The sequence below is a fragment of the Chinchilla lanigera genome, unplaced genomic scaffold, assembly GCF_000276665.1.
Source record: "Chinchilla lanigera isolate Chin_1 unplaced genomic scaffold, ChiLan1.0 scaffold00109, whole genome shotgun sequence".
Classification (NCBI taxonomy): domain Eukaryota; kingdom Metazoa; phylum Chordata; class Mammalia; order Rodentia; family Chinchillidae; genus Chinchilla; species Chinchilla lanigera.
Window position 1 is genome coordinate 3,094,481 of NW_004955510.1, and position 15,604 is coordinate 3,110,084.

The following is a 15,604-nucleotide window of genomic DNA, read 5'->3' on the forward strand; positions in this document are numbered from 1 at the left end:
ATTTAACATTTTATAATTTGAATGTGTTTAACCTTGTTGAAAATATCTATTGTTTCTTGAATTCCAGCATAACACTGTTTCATTCAACACTGTTGTTTCTTCACATTGCCTTCTAAACAACTTTTTCCCAATTTTATAATTTTTATGTTATGCTTAATATTTTGTATTTTTCTTACAAGTATTCCAGTGTTCATCTCTAGGATTTGTTTATTACTTTCACAGTGTAATTTTTATCATCTTTTCACTTTTCACTCCTTTTAAAGTCATTTACATATATTAAGAACATGAAAGTCTGCATATGGGAATCCTCTTGAGTGTCCAGGAAGGTGAGTTAGTCCCCAGCAGATTTATGTGTTTACCTGTCCTGGGATGATGGGAACATCCTCAACTGAGAAACATTTTAACCTAATTTCTCAGCCTAAGTTTTTAATTGGCACCCAGAGAATAAAAATGCAGCCTGGAAACCACATGAGTGTTGCCTTATGGCCTACTTATTCCCAAGTAAAATTATTCTCTGTTTTACCTGGCTCTAGAGATCTCTGCATAAATTCCATCTTTAATTTATTCAAATGTAGTATGAATATTGGTGTGTATGTACACCTATCCTAGAAATTCTAAGGGTGCACAGCGCTTATTTTTTCTGGTTTACCTTGATAGCACTGCATGAACTCCCTCATTAGACTTTCATTAAGAGAAAAACAAAACAAAACAAAAACAGATGTTCACTAGGATTCTGCAAATAATTTGCGTGTAAAAGAGGTTTACTGCTCTGGGCTCCAACTCTGAGACAGTTTTTTGCCTCGGAAAATGTTTTATCTTCTTGTCTACCCAACACTCCAATTTTAGTCTAACATTTTCAAATGTTTACATTAAAAAATCTTGAAAGGTATCTACTTTATCACACTGCTAGGAGCAATGATACTATTTTTCAAATGTGGAAAAAACAAAAATAGTATTAAAATTAACCAAATTACTTTGTTTACAGTTGTTAGTGATCTTCCACTCAAATAGTCCTTCTCATACCTTATCATCCAAATTCTAAACAGTTTACAGTGCTTGTGTTCAGCATTCAATTTAGTTTGCCTGAATATTCCAGCCAGTATTAACTTGAAATGTTTTTGCTCATGTACCAGATCATACATAATATTTTATGGGCTTTCAAATGAAACATGAATTATCATCTCTATTTTTTATACTGAGAAATTGAGCTTAAGGCCACATGAGGTAGGAAACACTGAAATTGGTGTTTCCACTTTTCTGCTCACTGCACACCCTGAAGCTGCAGTCTCACAGAACACCAGTTGTATTTATCTATTTGTTGTTCATAATTGTGTCTGCAGGATGCAAGTAGGAGCCACTTTCAAGGGCAGCTTGGGAAGGAGGCAGCTGTTAGTACTTGACCCAGAAGCACTTCCCCACAGACCATCCAAGTAAGTGGCCAGTTCACATTCTGCCTCAGCTGTGACAGAGAAGCAAGGGTCACCCAGTCACCCATTCACCCAAAGGATCCCAGCAAGCCTTTGACACCCGCTACCTCTAAGTTGTCCGTCCTTCAACAGAAGACTCAGGAGGGTTTTTAACCTATGCCTCACCTTCAGAAGCAGAGACACAGCTATGAAGGTGAATTTTCTTTGTCTACTTGTCTGGCCACAGGGTGCACAAATTAAACATGTCCGAGAGACTGTTCAGATGGTTTTCCATCACATCAATAGACAGAGGAAAGCAGGCAATCCTCCACCATGTGGAAGGTATCATCCCTTCCGCTGACCCCCAAAGAGAACAAAGGGCCAAGAAAGGAAGACTGTGATCCTCTTCTGCTGCCTTGCTGCCTAAACTGCCCATCTCATTCCCTCCTATCTTGACCTCGGATCAGGGTTTATACCCTTAGCTCCCCAGGTCTTCCCCAAACAGGATAAACACTTTAGCACAACCTGCTTCATTTCTGCCTCTCAGTAACACTATCATTTTCTACATTTGGCACATAAGAAAAGAGAGCATTGGAAAGTTTGGCTAAGCTAGGGACTGCTAAGGTCCAGCCTCTAAAAGAAATACTACTACCTTGTGCATGTCAGATTCCTGTCATTTCCATGTCTCTTGGATTGCTTATCACTCAGAGTAAACTTTGTACAGTGCTTATTTCTGGGGTAATAATACTCAATAAGAATGATAAGAAATGATTGGTAGTGGCAATGGTGATGGTGGTGATGGTGATGGTGATGGTATCACTATAAGTTCCATTCCAGAAGTCTTTGTTTGTCAGAAAAAAACTGAGCTGAGGGAATGTTTAAACCTGAAGTAAAAGGTTTTGCTTATAAATTATTGTATGTGAATCTGTTTTGATTTTTTCATTTTCTGCAAAATGATTTGTAAACTAAATAACACTTCAACACAGAGAGTATGAAATCTGAAACCCACACAGCTGAAGTTATACAACTGAGGTCTGTCAAATAACCTCAGGTAATCTAAGACTCAAATCGCCAGTAAGACCACCTCTGTCATACCTACTTGAGTGGACAATTGTAACTGATGTGTTTATTTTTAGAAAGATTGGAACCCTACTGTATCACCAGATGGCAAGCCTGGACAGTGAGATGTCAGATCGTATGATATCTGGCACTACCAGCATGGTGACGCTCTTTCTGTCTTTTTGAGCAGTTTTAATTGAGCTTCTCATTTGACCTTATTTAACTGCCATGGCTTTGGGCAAGTAAGGTGGGGATTTCAAGCTTTGTGGACACATGGTTGAGAAAAGGGAGCGTGCATGTCTCTTCTGCTCTCTGGAGTCTTTATTGGGTTCCAGTTCCATAGCATATGAATATTTATTCTCTGAGACACTTTATAAGCAAAATAGTCTTGCCTCTAAAAAGAAGAATTAATCCTCATGGGGAAAAATCCTTAAGAAGTAAGATTTAGGCTGAGCATTCTAAATCTTTTTAGGGTTAGACTCAGGGTTATGATCCTTGACAGTGAATCAGACATCAAAATATGGATTAATTGTCACATCTCTTAAAGAATAGGAAAAAAGAAAAAATGTCTTTCCATAAAAGGCTATTTCTCATCTCCATTTCATATCACTGCCTTAAGAAAAGAAGCATATGCCCTTATTCTTGTGAATTTTCAGAGGGAAAGTTTGGTTTTAATTATAATAAAAAAGCTATGCTTCGTAACTGCAAATTTCAGTTGAGAAAAGGTATGTAAAATAAATAATGCAGACTCCGCTATGTAAGAGGCATTGCCATGAGTGTCTTCTCCATGTGTCCCAGACTAGCCACTTGCAATTTCCAAAGACAGCAGAGAGATCCCACACCCTCTGCATGTCAGAGCACAGCAACTGGCTGAAGGGAGCATGGCACAGATGGACAGAAACTCGGGACAGAAGCGACCTTTAGAGCCCAGATTCTAGGCAAGACCTAGTTTACATACAGACAGTGTCTCTGCCACATGTCACCAGCTCCTGCTCCTGTGCCCTTGAGGGCCAGAGTGTGCATTCACCTGAGCTCAGTGGATTGTTGACACCCCACTGTGCTCAGATGGATGCAAAGCCCAGGCATAACCCCATCCTGCCTCTCAAAGCCATTTAGGTGAGAGCAATTCTTCTTTTATACTTATGGGAGCCTCTATAAAGTTGCTTGAATCATTGTTACCTGCAGTGAATGCCAACACTGTAAGTAATTATGACTTGAAAGCACAAACATAGACACTCCCTATCCTGAGCCAGGTATAGTAGCACATGACTGTAATCCCAGCACTCAGGAGGCTGAGGCAGAAGAATCACTGTGAGTTGGAGGCCAGCCTGGGCTACAAGGTGAGTTCAAGACCAACCTGAACTGCATAATGAGAACTTATTTCAAAAATACAAAGAGAAGAAACACTCTCTCTGGTTGCCCTTGTCATGTCAGCCGCTTCTTGGGCAGCTGGTCAATGAGATAACCATTTGGCATTATATGTGTGCCTTCCAGTAGGAGCCTGCTAAATGAACATCTTAGTCCTAACTGATAGACTGGGTCACCTGTAATTTTATCATTATAACATGTGATGAAAATTTCACAACAATATTTTTAGGTAGGGGCTGGGGATTTAGCTCAGCGGCACAGCGCTTGCTTGGCAAGCATGAGGTCATGAGTTCGACTCCCGGTGCCAGAAAAAAAGCAAAAAAAATATTTTTAGGTAGATATTACACTTCCAATTTTGTATTGGGTCATAGTTTAGTAGGTTTTACAATTCTTTTAATTATTAAGAACTAAAGATTCAAGCATATTTCTGTGTAATTTTAAAATTTAAATTTTTAGCACCCCTTTTCTAGCAAAAAGGAAGTATACTAAGGCTAAAGAAAAAATTAAGTTTATAAAAAATCTTTTTCTGAAGTCAGGCATGGTGGCGCAGCCAGGCGTGGTGGCACACATCTGTAATCCCAGCACTTGGGAGGCTGAGGCAGTAAGATTGTGAGTTCAAGGCCAGCCTGGGCTATAAAGTGAGTTCAAGGCCAGCCTGAACTGCATATGGATATCCTGTCTCAAAAAGACAAAAAAAAAAAAAACAAAAAAAAACCTCCTTTTCTCCCAAACTCTCTTCCTCTGTCACATGTGTGCATGTACACACACACACACACACACACACACACACACACACACACACACAAGAGAAAGAGAGCTTGCTGCAAATCAGTAGCCCAGAAGGAGTGATGAATCTGGATGATAAGGAAGACCAGGAGACATACTTTATCCCAAAATATACATAAGCTGTTCTTTAGTTGTTACCTGGAAATTGTATTACTCTCTTGCATAATTTTAAATCTAGAGTGGTTTTCAAAAGACCTTTTCCCTATGGTATATCTAACTAACAGTGTGCTAATTCAAGGCCCATTAGAAATGAGTTAGCAACACAACAAATAATAAAAGCAAGCCCATGGCAAAGAACAAGGAAAGAAAAGCTAACAGCAGGAGTCCTAAGACAACTCTGGGGGCCAGAACACCAAGGTGTTCTCTTGGGAGAAACCACAAAGTGAAACTTAAAAATTTAAATTCACCATGCAGATATGGAGTGGTTTTAGGATCGTAAAACTTAACTTTCTTCTGTATCACAAATCTCAGCCACCAACATGAACAGGTTCCTGCCTTAGCCTGTTAGTGATGTGGAAATAAAATGTAGTGTGCATAAACAAGCATTTATTTTCCTTTGCTCAGGATGTTGGGGCATCCAAAATCAGGATATCAGCAGATCTGGTGCCTGGTCATTCTCTGGTTCATAGACAGTTTTTCTAGCTAGCTTTCCCAGAGCAGAAGAGGCTAATCAGTTCTCAGTGGCCTGTCTGATAAGGTATGATTCCCTTTCATCAAAGTTCTGCCAGCATGCCCCAATACAAAGGATCATACTTGAAGGTAATTTCAACATGTAACTCTCCAGGAGACATGAACATTGAGATCACAGTGTTTTCCATTAAAATTCATGTTGCAGCCATACACATAGACTCATATTTATGTACAAAACACAATAGCTAAATCTTAAAAATGTCCTCTATTTCTACTAATAGATAAATGGATAAGAAAATGTGGTGTACATACACACAGTGGAGTACTACTGCTCAGCCACAAAGAAAGCTATATTTGAGTCATTTGGGACATGGATGCCACTTGAGACCATAATGTTAAGTGAAATAAATTAGACACAGAGGTTAAATATTGCATGGCTCTTATGTGAGAAACCTAAACTATGATTTAAAGAGCAAAATAATATAAAACATAGATGATAGGAAATAGGAAGGTAGACATTTTACACATGAGAAGGGAATCTAGGGATAGAGGGAAGAGGAAAAAAGAGAAGGGGGTCAGGTGTGGTGGTGCACACTTGTAATTCCACCATTTGGGAGGCTGAGACAGGAAGATCATTGTGAGTTTGAGCACAGCTTGGACTACATAGTGAGTTCAAGGCTATCCTGAATTACTTAGTGAGACCCTGTCTCAGAGAGAAAGAGAGAGAGAGAGGGAGGGAGAAAGGGAGAGAGAGAAAGAAAGAAAGGGAAGGGGAAATAAAAAGGATTGAGATGTGATTGATATCTTTATATATCTAAATACACATATTTCATATAATGAATACATTCATTATTTATCACAGATATGTACTAATAAAAATCTGTGGACCAAAATAAATATTTTCTGTTTTTAAGTAAATAAAAATCATTCATCCTATGTTTGCCATTTATTTATTTACTCACAAGTACTTCGGCCTATGCCATATGCATCAGGTCTTGTACCGGAAACTGCAGACAATGGTGTACAGGGAATTTGTGGCAAAGACACCCAAGAACATGTCAGGACAGGCTTCTGTGAGAAAAACAACAAGGCAACAGGGTCATCTAGGAGTTGAGGGTGAGGTACTGCGTAAAAACAGTTAAGCTCTTGATGATGACTAGGAATAATACACTGAGAAGAAAGGACACTGGGGAGCCACCATGGGCACTTAGGAGTCACTAGCAACAGGATACTCTCAAAGCTGGAGAGGTCTGCAGGGGACAGAACATGCAGATAGCAGTTCAGTGGCATCTATCACAACAACAGAACCCACTCTTTATAATTCAGGTTGAGTAGAACCAAAGACCTAGAGTTGACCTCTCTGGCAGTAAAGAATTGAACCCAGAGAACATGGGGAAACCTAGTGCTTGGCAGCAGTGGGACCCTCCATGCCCTGGAGACTGAGGAGCAATGGGAGGAGGTGGTGTCACAGAGCCTCAGGGACAAAACCAGGGACACAGTGGCAAGCTAGAACCACACAGGTGCTGTCAAAAGTGTCCTACAAGGCCAAAAGAGAGGGAGACACTCCTGTCCTGGCTCCTCCCACTCCTTGCCTCTGCAGAAGGGCCTTCTATATGTTTATTGACCATTTGTACTTCTTCAACCACTATGGATATCAGTATTAAAAAATTAAAGCTAGACATTCCATTTGACTCAGCTATTCCTTTTCTATGTATCTTTCCCAAAGAGTTAAAAACATCATGTTACAGTAATCCATGCGCACTCACGTTTATAGCAGCACAATTCATAATAGTTAAATCTTGAAAGCAGCCTATATATTCAACAGATGAATGGATAAAGAAAATGTGGTATTTATACACAATGGTGTACTACTGTGTCATAAGAAAAGATAAATGAGTCATTTATAGAGAAATGGATGCACTTTGAGACCATAATGTTAAGTGAAATAAATAAGACCTACAAGTTTCAACAACTTCTCTTAAATGAGAAACCCAAAGTATAAATAATTTTTAAAACCAATATGAAAGTGTGTTGGTTATTTTTCTCTTGTTGCTGAGACAAAATACCTGGCACCCAAATTAAAGAGGGAAAGGTTTATTTAGCTCACAGTATGTGGAGGTTTCAGCCCATAATCAGCTGGTTCCAAGGCAGGGTGGCATGGCAGAGGAGCAACACTTCAAGTTGGCAGAAGACAGCAAAAGCAGCAAGAGCAAAAGGTGGGGAAAACAAGCCTCATTTCCTCCCTTATATTGTAAGCAGGCTATGTAGCACTCACACACCACCTCTGTGCCCTTCTCTTGCACAGATTCAGGATGTTTACAACGTGAGGACCCTGGCCTCCTGCTGAGTAGATTAGTTAAACTTCTACACTTCTCAAGTTGTCACAATGTATCAACCATTACAAAAATGATAGGAAACAGGGAGAGGGATGTTTCACAAATGAGAAAGGGATCTAGAGAGGGAAGAAGAGGAGAAGCAGGGCAGGGATAAAGAATTGAAAAACGAAGATGTTTCAAGTATGGTCCTTACTCCCTAAGATGAATGTAATTATGATGCACTGAAAACATGCACTAATAAAACAATTTAATTTATGATACATCTAGACAAAAAAAGAAAGACATGTCTGTCTCCCATGGGTGGAGCCTGGCAGGATCCCAGTGTGGGGATGAGAAACACAGTCCCTGCAGTAGAGACTTGGGAGAAAGCAATGTGAGAAGGTAGTGCCAGAGAGAGTCTAACAGTCATTCTTTCTGCACATGACTGGTGCTCCCCACAGAAAGTCAGGGACAAGAGTCAGTGTCTCAACATTTTTAAATAAGACAGTTGTATTTGATGTCTTGTCATTTTTAAAAATTTTATTTTAAACAACAAACAAAAACATAGAACAGTAGCAGCATACCAGTATCACTAACATAAACGAATCAGAGCAAGAACATTCAAAGTGATTCAGGGTCTCAAGACCAAATAATACAAATCAACAGTGGTTGTTACATTGCATATCGCTCTCCTCACCTACATTGCTCAAATTACCAGATGTAAGAATGTGCTGTCTCATCTTTGTACCATTGGGTGATGATCTCCATCCAGTGTTACAGTCAAACTCTGGGGCAAGGCCAGTAATAGCCGTGATCTGTGGGAAGAGAAATGGAGATACTTGGGCATCTATGTTGTTCTCACTCGGGGTAGGCGATGGTGGAAAGTGGGAAGCACAGATCAGGACTTAGGGTGCTCCACAAGGAAAAAGAACTAGAAAAGGAATCTGACAGGAGAGGCAGACAGAATAAGAGATTCCTCTCACTGACCCTAGCTGATTATTTCCTCTTCCTCCTTAGAGCTTTTCCAACCCTCCTTACACCTGTGCCCTCTACAGTTTGGGCATTCCTCAATTTCCTGGGTTATCTACCAGGTCTTTCAAGAGGACACATATGATCAGCATCTTTGCCATTGCTATGGGAGTCACAAGCCACACATGGCTGTCAGGCACCTGAAATGGGGTAGGAGTGACTGAAAAAGTAGTTTTAAATTTATTTGAAAATAAATTCAAATGTATCACCTTACCCCAAACTCACTTACCACTTCTTTTACATCACGAGAAGATTTTGTAAAGACCATTGCAGAACAAGACAGATTTTTATACTGAGTTCTCAAACTGTTCCACATCAAACCATCATTACACTGCTTTTGTATAAGTGACTTTGAGTCTTTCAAAGTGGTCACCTTCTTTAGAGAACACTGTCGTGACTCAAAGAACTTTAGACGAATTTGCTCTCAGAAACATCTTTAGTGTCAATTTCTAAGTCATCCAGAACAATTTCATTGCTGTTTCATGACTTTTCTAATTTTGGAATCATTTTTATATTTTACCTTTCTTTTTAAAATATTATATATTTTTATGTAAAAGATAAAAGATATGAAGGAAGTAAAGTTGTCCTACAAATCCACAAAGAATTAAGAAGTATCACATTGTCAATAGTAACCACTGTAGATTTTTACATGTATTTTTTAGAAACATGATTACATTTATATACAATTTGGTATTCTAAAAATTTTCATATTCTCATATAAGTATGCTTATATCCTGAAATATTCATTTAAATGTTAGCCTTTAATGGTTTCACAATATTCCATCATATACATATATCAAATTATATGGACCTATCTCTCCTATGCCTGTCATTTCTGTGTGAAATGAAAAGAAATACATTTCCAAAAGAATTAAAAGCATACCACAGCAATATGTGTGCACCTATGTTTATAGCAACATAGTTTGTCATAGCTAAATCTTAGAAACAGCCCAAATACCCATCAACAAATGAATGGATAAAGAAGACATATTTTTATACAATGGAGTACTACTTAGTCATAAAGAAGGATGTACCCAAAATTACTAGGTAAATGGACATACCTTGGGAGAATACTGTTAAGTGAAATAATTCAGACACATGCATGTGTAAATATTGCATTTCTCCTTTGGTGTGAGAAACTGAAAGTATAAGTAAGGATCAAAATGTATAATAGGTATTGCAAAATAGGAAGAAAATGTTCAAATGAAAAGAGGGACAAGAAAGGGGTAGGGGTGAAGGAAGGAAGGGAAAACAATAAATGAGGAAAGAAGGGAAAATGGACACAAAGCTTTTGTAAATAAGGAGGGGGAAGAGGGGGGTGAAGAGAGAGGAGAGTAATGGGAAATAAAAGAATCAAGATATATCATGTCCAGGTACAAATTCCTTCTGATGAATGTGATCATTATGTATACACAAATTGTACCAATAAAATTAACTAATTAAAAAAAGAAATATCTTTTTGTTAATAAATCTTTACTTTGAATGACTTTTGCTTTCTCCAAAGTATGAAATATAGTGTAAGATATTTTAAAGCAATAATTATTAAATAACTGTTATGTAAGAAGCTTATCATATATTATCTCATTTTGTCCTAGAAATTCTGAGCTAAGTAATATTATGTCCCAAAAATTTTAACATTTTAAGTGTAAAATCTCAAAAAGTTTACGAACATTGTCTTTTTTTATTTTGAAAAATAAAAGAAGGAAAACACATAAACAAACAGACAAACATTTACAAAATAGCAAGGACAATACAAACAGTACAGAGTTACAAACAAAGTGGTAGGAAATTAATAATGCTTGTTGTGTTACATATTCATATCTTCAAGATGTTTTCTCAGGAAAACTAATAGAGACATGCACTATTGATCAATGAAGTAATCATTAACTGTTTTTTTCAGTAAAGCAATATGAGACAGTAGTTCAACTATGATAGCTACCCTGTATATACATACTTACATAATTTTCCCTTCTTTCCCTTCTCTTTTCCCAACCCCTGTTACTCTTTACTTTTGAGCATTTTCCTTTCGTTTCACAATGTCTTTCATAGCTCCTAGTTTTTATTCACTCTTTCAGGTCTTACACTAGTGAGACAATGCAGTGCTTACACATGCAGTTCTGATTTATTTCACTTATGAGTATGGTCTCTAGTTGTGACCATTTACCTATAAAATCCTCGAGTTTATCTTTCTTTATACCTGAGTAGTATTCCGTTATATAAAAGCACCACTATTCTTTTATCCAATGTTCAGTGGATGGACATTTGGGTTGCTCCCACAATTTAGCAGTTAGAAATTGTGCTGCTATGAACATAGGTACACATATGTGGCTGTGATATGATGTTTTTAGATCTTCTGGGAAAATACCCAGAAGGGGAATAGCTGGGTTGAATGAAACCTCCAGACCCAGTCTACTGAGAAATCTCCAAAATGATTTCCACAGTGGTTTCACCAGTTTGCATTCCCACCAGCAGTGGAGAAGACTTCTATTTCTCCACAGCCTCGCCAGCATTTATTATTCGTTGATTTCTTCATGCTAGCCATTCTTACTGGGGTGAGATGGAATCTCAGTGCTGTTTTAATTTGCATTTCTCGAATGACTAATGATATTGAACATTTTCTCATATATTTATTTGCCTTTGGATTTTTTTATCTGAGAAGTGTGTATTCATCTCAGCTCCCTATTTTTGGATTAGGTATTTGAATTTGGGGGGTGCTGATGCTTTTTAATTCTTTGTATGTTCTAGATAGAAAACCTTTGTCCAAGGGACAGTCAGCTAAAATTTTTCCCCAATTTGGGGGTTTTCTTTTTATTCTGTTGATGATTTCTTTAGATGTGCAGAAACTTTTCAGTAGGATGAGGTCCCAGTTGTTGATTCTTTCAAGTATTTTACGTGCAGTTTAGTTTTTGTTCATGAACTATCTACCTACCCCTGTCTTCAAGGTTTTGACCTACTTTTTCTTCCAATAGATTTAGTGTTTCTGGTTTAATTTGAGATCTGTGAACCATTTTGACTTGAGTTTGGTGCATGGTGATAGACTTGGGTCTATTTTCAGCCTTTGGCAGGCGGCAAGCCTATTTTTCCAGCACCATTTATTAAAGAGGCTGCTGTTCTTCCAGTAAGTTTTTTGGCCCCTTTATCAAGATTAGGTGGCTGATTGTGTTTGTGGCTGTGGCTGTTTCTTCCAATCTGTTCCACTGATCCTCAGGTCTGTTTTTTAGCCAGTATCATGTTGATTTTATTACAGTAGCTTTGTAGTATAATTTCAAGTCAGGGATTGTGACTCCACCTGACTTATCCTTGTTGCCCAGGATTGCTTTTGCTATTCTGGGTCTCTTCTGGTTCTAGATGAATTCAAGGCATGTTTTCTCGAGATCTGTAAGGAATGCTAATGGTATTTTAATGGGAATTGCTTTGAATCTGTACAACAATTTTGGGAGTATGGCCAGTTTCACAATGTTGGTTCTTCCTATCCATGAGCAAGGAATACTTTTCCATTTACTGAAATATTCTTCAGTCTCTTTTTTCAGAGTATTGCAATTTTCATTGAATAATTCTTTTACTGCTTTTGTGAGACTGATTCCTTAATATTTCTATTTCTTGGATGCTCCTGTGAAAGGTATGGTTTCCTTAATTTCTCTCTCTGTCTGTTTATTGTTTGTTTATAGGAATGCTATTGATTTGTGGGTGTGGACTTTGTATCCAGCTACACTGCTGAATTTGTTGATTAATTCAAGGAGTCTTCTTGTGGAGTTTTTGGGGTCTTCCATGTAAAATATCACATCATCTGCAAACAGTGTTAGTTTTACTTCTTCCTTTCCTATCCTTATTCCTTTGATTCCTCTCTCATCTAATTGCTCTGGCTAATGGTTCCAGAACTATGTTGAACAGGAGTGGTGACAGCAGATATCCTTGTCTTGTTCCCAATTTTAAAGTAAAAACTTTCAGTTTTTGTCCATTTAATATGATGTTTGCTGTTGGATTGTCAGAGATGGCTTTGATCAGGTTGAGGTAAAAACCATCTATTCCTGTTTTCTGTAGAGTTTTTATAATGAATGCATGTTGGACTTTGTCAAAGCTTTTTCTACATCTATTGAGATGATCATATGGTTTTTGTCTTTGGCTCCATTGATATGGTGTATAACATTTATTGATTTGTGAATATTGAACCATCCCTGCATTCCTGAAATGAATCTGACTTGGTTGTGGACATTTATTGATTTGTGAATATTGAACCATCCCTGCATTCCTGAAATGAATCTGACTTGGTTGTGGTGTATGCTTTTCTTGATGATTTGCTGCATTCTATTTGCTAGTGTTTTATTGAGTATCTTAACCTCTATATTCATTAGGGAGATTGCTCTGCAGTTCTCTTTCTTGGTTGGGTCATTCCCTGGTTTGGGTATCAGTATAATACTTGCCTCCAGAAATGAGTTAGGGAGAATTGCTTCCTTTTCAATTTCTTTGAAGAGCTTGAGGTGTGCTGGTGTTAAATCTTCTTTGAATTTCTTGTAAAATTCCGCTGTGAATCCATCAGGGCCTGGGCTTTTCTTTGTCAGTAAGTTTTTAATCATATTTTCAATCTCAACAATTGATATTGGGTTATTCAAGATTTTTATATCTTCTTGACTCAAACTTGGTAATTCATACATATCTAGGAATCTGTCCATTTCTTCTGAGTTTTCTATCCTTTGGGAGTAAAGATTTTCAGAGTAGATATTAATGATCTTCTGAATTTCTGTGGAATCCATAGTAATTTCATCCTTTTCATTTCTTATTGCATGAATTTGAGTTCTTTCTTTTTTCAAGAAGGTTGACTAGGCATTTATCTATTTTAGGTACTCTTTCAGTTAACCAACTCTTTGATTCATTTATTTTTTGGATGGTTTTCTTTGTCTCAATTGCATTAATTTCTTCCCTGATCTTTATAATCTCCTCCTTTCTTTCAGTTTTTGGCTTGACTTGTTCTTCTTTTTCTAAAAGTTTGAAGTGCAACATTAGCTATGTAATTGTTCTCTTTCTGTTTTCCTCGTGTGTGAGTTCACCACTATAAATTTCCCCTTGAGGACCGCTTTCATTGCATCCCTCAGATTCCTATAAGTTGTATTTACATTTTCATTTCTTTGTAGGGTATTTTTTAATTTCTTCTTTAATTTTTTCTGTGACCCTTGCTTGTTCAGGAGGTTGTTGTTTAATTTCCAAGTGTTTATGGAATTTTTGGAGTTCCTTTTGTCATTAATTTCCAATTTCATTGCACTTTGGGCAGATAATATGCATGGGATAATTTCAATGCTTTTGCGTTTAGGTAGGTATGCTCTATGGGTTAGAATGTGGTCTGTTTTAGAGAAAGTTCCATGTGCAGCTGAGAAAAATGTGTATTCTAATGTTCTGGGGTAGAACACTCTGTACACATTGACTAATTCCATTTGTTCACAGCTTTGTTTCAGATCTGTTATTTCTTTGCTTATTTTTTGTCTAGTTGACATATCTCTGTGTCAGTGGGGTGTTGAGGTTCCCTATTACAATAGTGTTCTTAATTATATGGGTTTTCATGTCTGTTAAGATTTGTCTTATGTCGTTTGGTGCTCCAATATTTGGTGCATAGATGTTTATGATTGTTATCTCATCCTCTTGCAGTTTTCCCCTAACAAATATGTAGTGACCTCTTTTGATTGTTGTCAGTTTGAAGTTTACATTGTCTGCAAACAGAATAGCTACATCTGCTTTTTTCTGGGTTCCTGTTGCATGGAGGATTGTTTTCCATCCTTTAATTTTCAGCCTATGGATTTCCTTTAGAGTAAAATGTGTTTCCTGTATACAGCATATCATTGGATATTGATTCTTAATCCACTCTGCCTGTCAGTTTCTTTTGACTGGGGAATTGAGGGCATTTACATTCATGGTCATAACCACTATGTGTTGACTTAGTGTTGTCATGTTATTTATTTGTATTAGTTTCCTGACTTTTTCTACCTGTTTAATTGCTTGCTTTTCTTGATGGTTCCTTTCTACTGTTGTTCTTGAAATTGTGGTCACATTTTTCTCTGTCTAGAATATCTTTTCGTACCCTTTGCAACGAAGGTTTGGCACTCATGAAGTTCTTCAATTGTTCTTTTATTTCTCCTTTGAATTTGAGGGATAGGTTGCCAAGGTACAGCAGTCTTATTTGGAAGCTGTTTTGTCTCTGAACCTGTAATACTTCACTCCAAGCTCTTCTTGATTGGATGGTTTGTGTTGAGAAGTCTGCCATGATTCTGATGGGCTTTCCTTTATAGGTAATCTGTTTCTTTTCTCTAGCAGCTTTTAATATTGTATTATTTTGCTACAGTTCTGGGAATTTGACTATTATATGTCTGGGTGTAGTTTTATTTTGGTTGTGGTTAGTTGGAGGTCTATATGCCTCATTTACTTGTATGTCAGGTTCTGTTTCCATGCTCAGGAAATTTTCTGCTATTATTTCTGCAAAAATTCTTTTTATGTCATTTGTATTGCCTCCTGCCATTTAATTGACTCCTATTAGTCATACATTATTCCTCTTTTCCTTGTCTTGAAGCTGTTGAATTGATTTTTCCTGTTTTCTTGTTAATTTTAAGAGATTCTTTCTTTCTCGGTCATTAGCTGGCATGCTGTCTTCAAAATCTGAAATTCTATCTTTGGTTTCAAGCAAATGGTTTTGGCAGCTTTCAGTGGATGCTTTGATTTCCTAGATGTCTCTCTGAATCTGGTTCATGTGTTCTACATAATTTCTATATTTTTCATCTAATGTTTCCATCCATTGCCTATATTCTTTTGTTTTCTTGTATGTTTCTTCTTCAGATGTGCTGAGCAGTTCTTTCATTATTATTGTCATTTCACTTTCTGCCTGAGAGATTATTTCTGATCTGATGTCTTCTATGGCCTTATGGAATTGTTTCTTTACATCCATTGCAATCATTTCAGCAATTTCAGGTGTGTGTTTACCAAGTTCTCTTGTGTCAGTGTCTCCTGGACTTGTTCTGAGTGGGGTAGAGT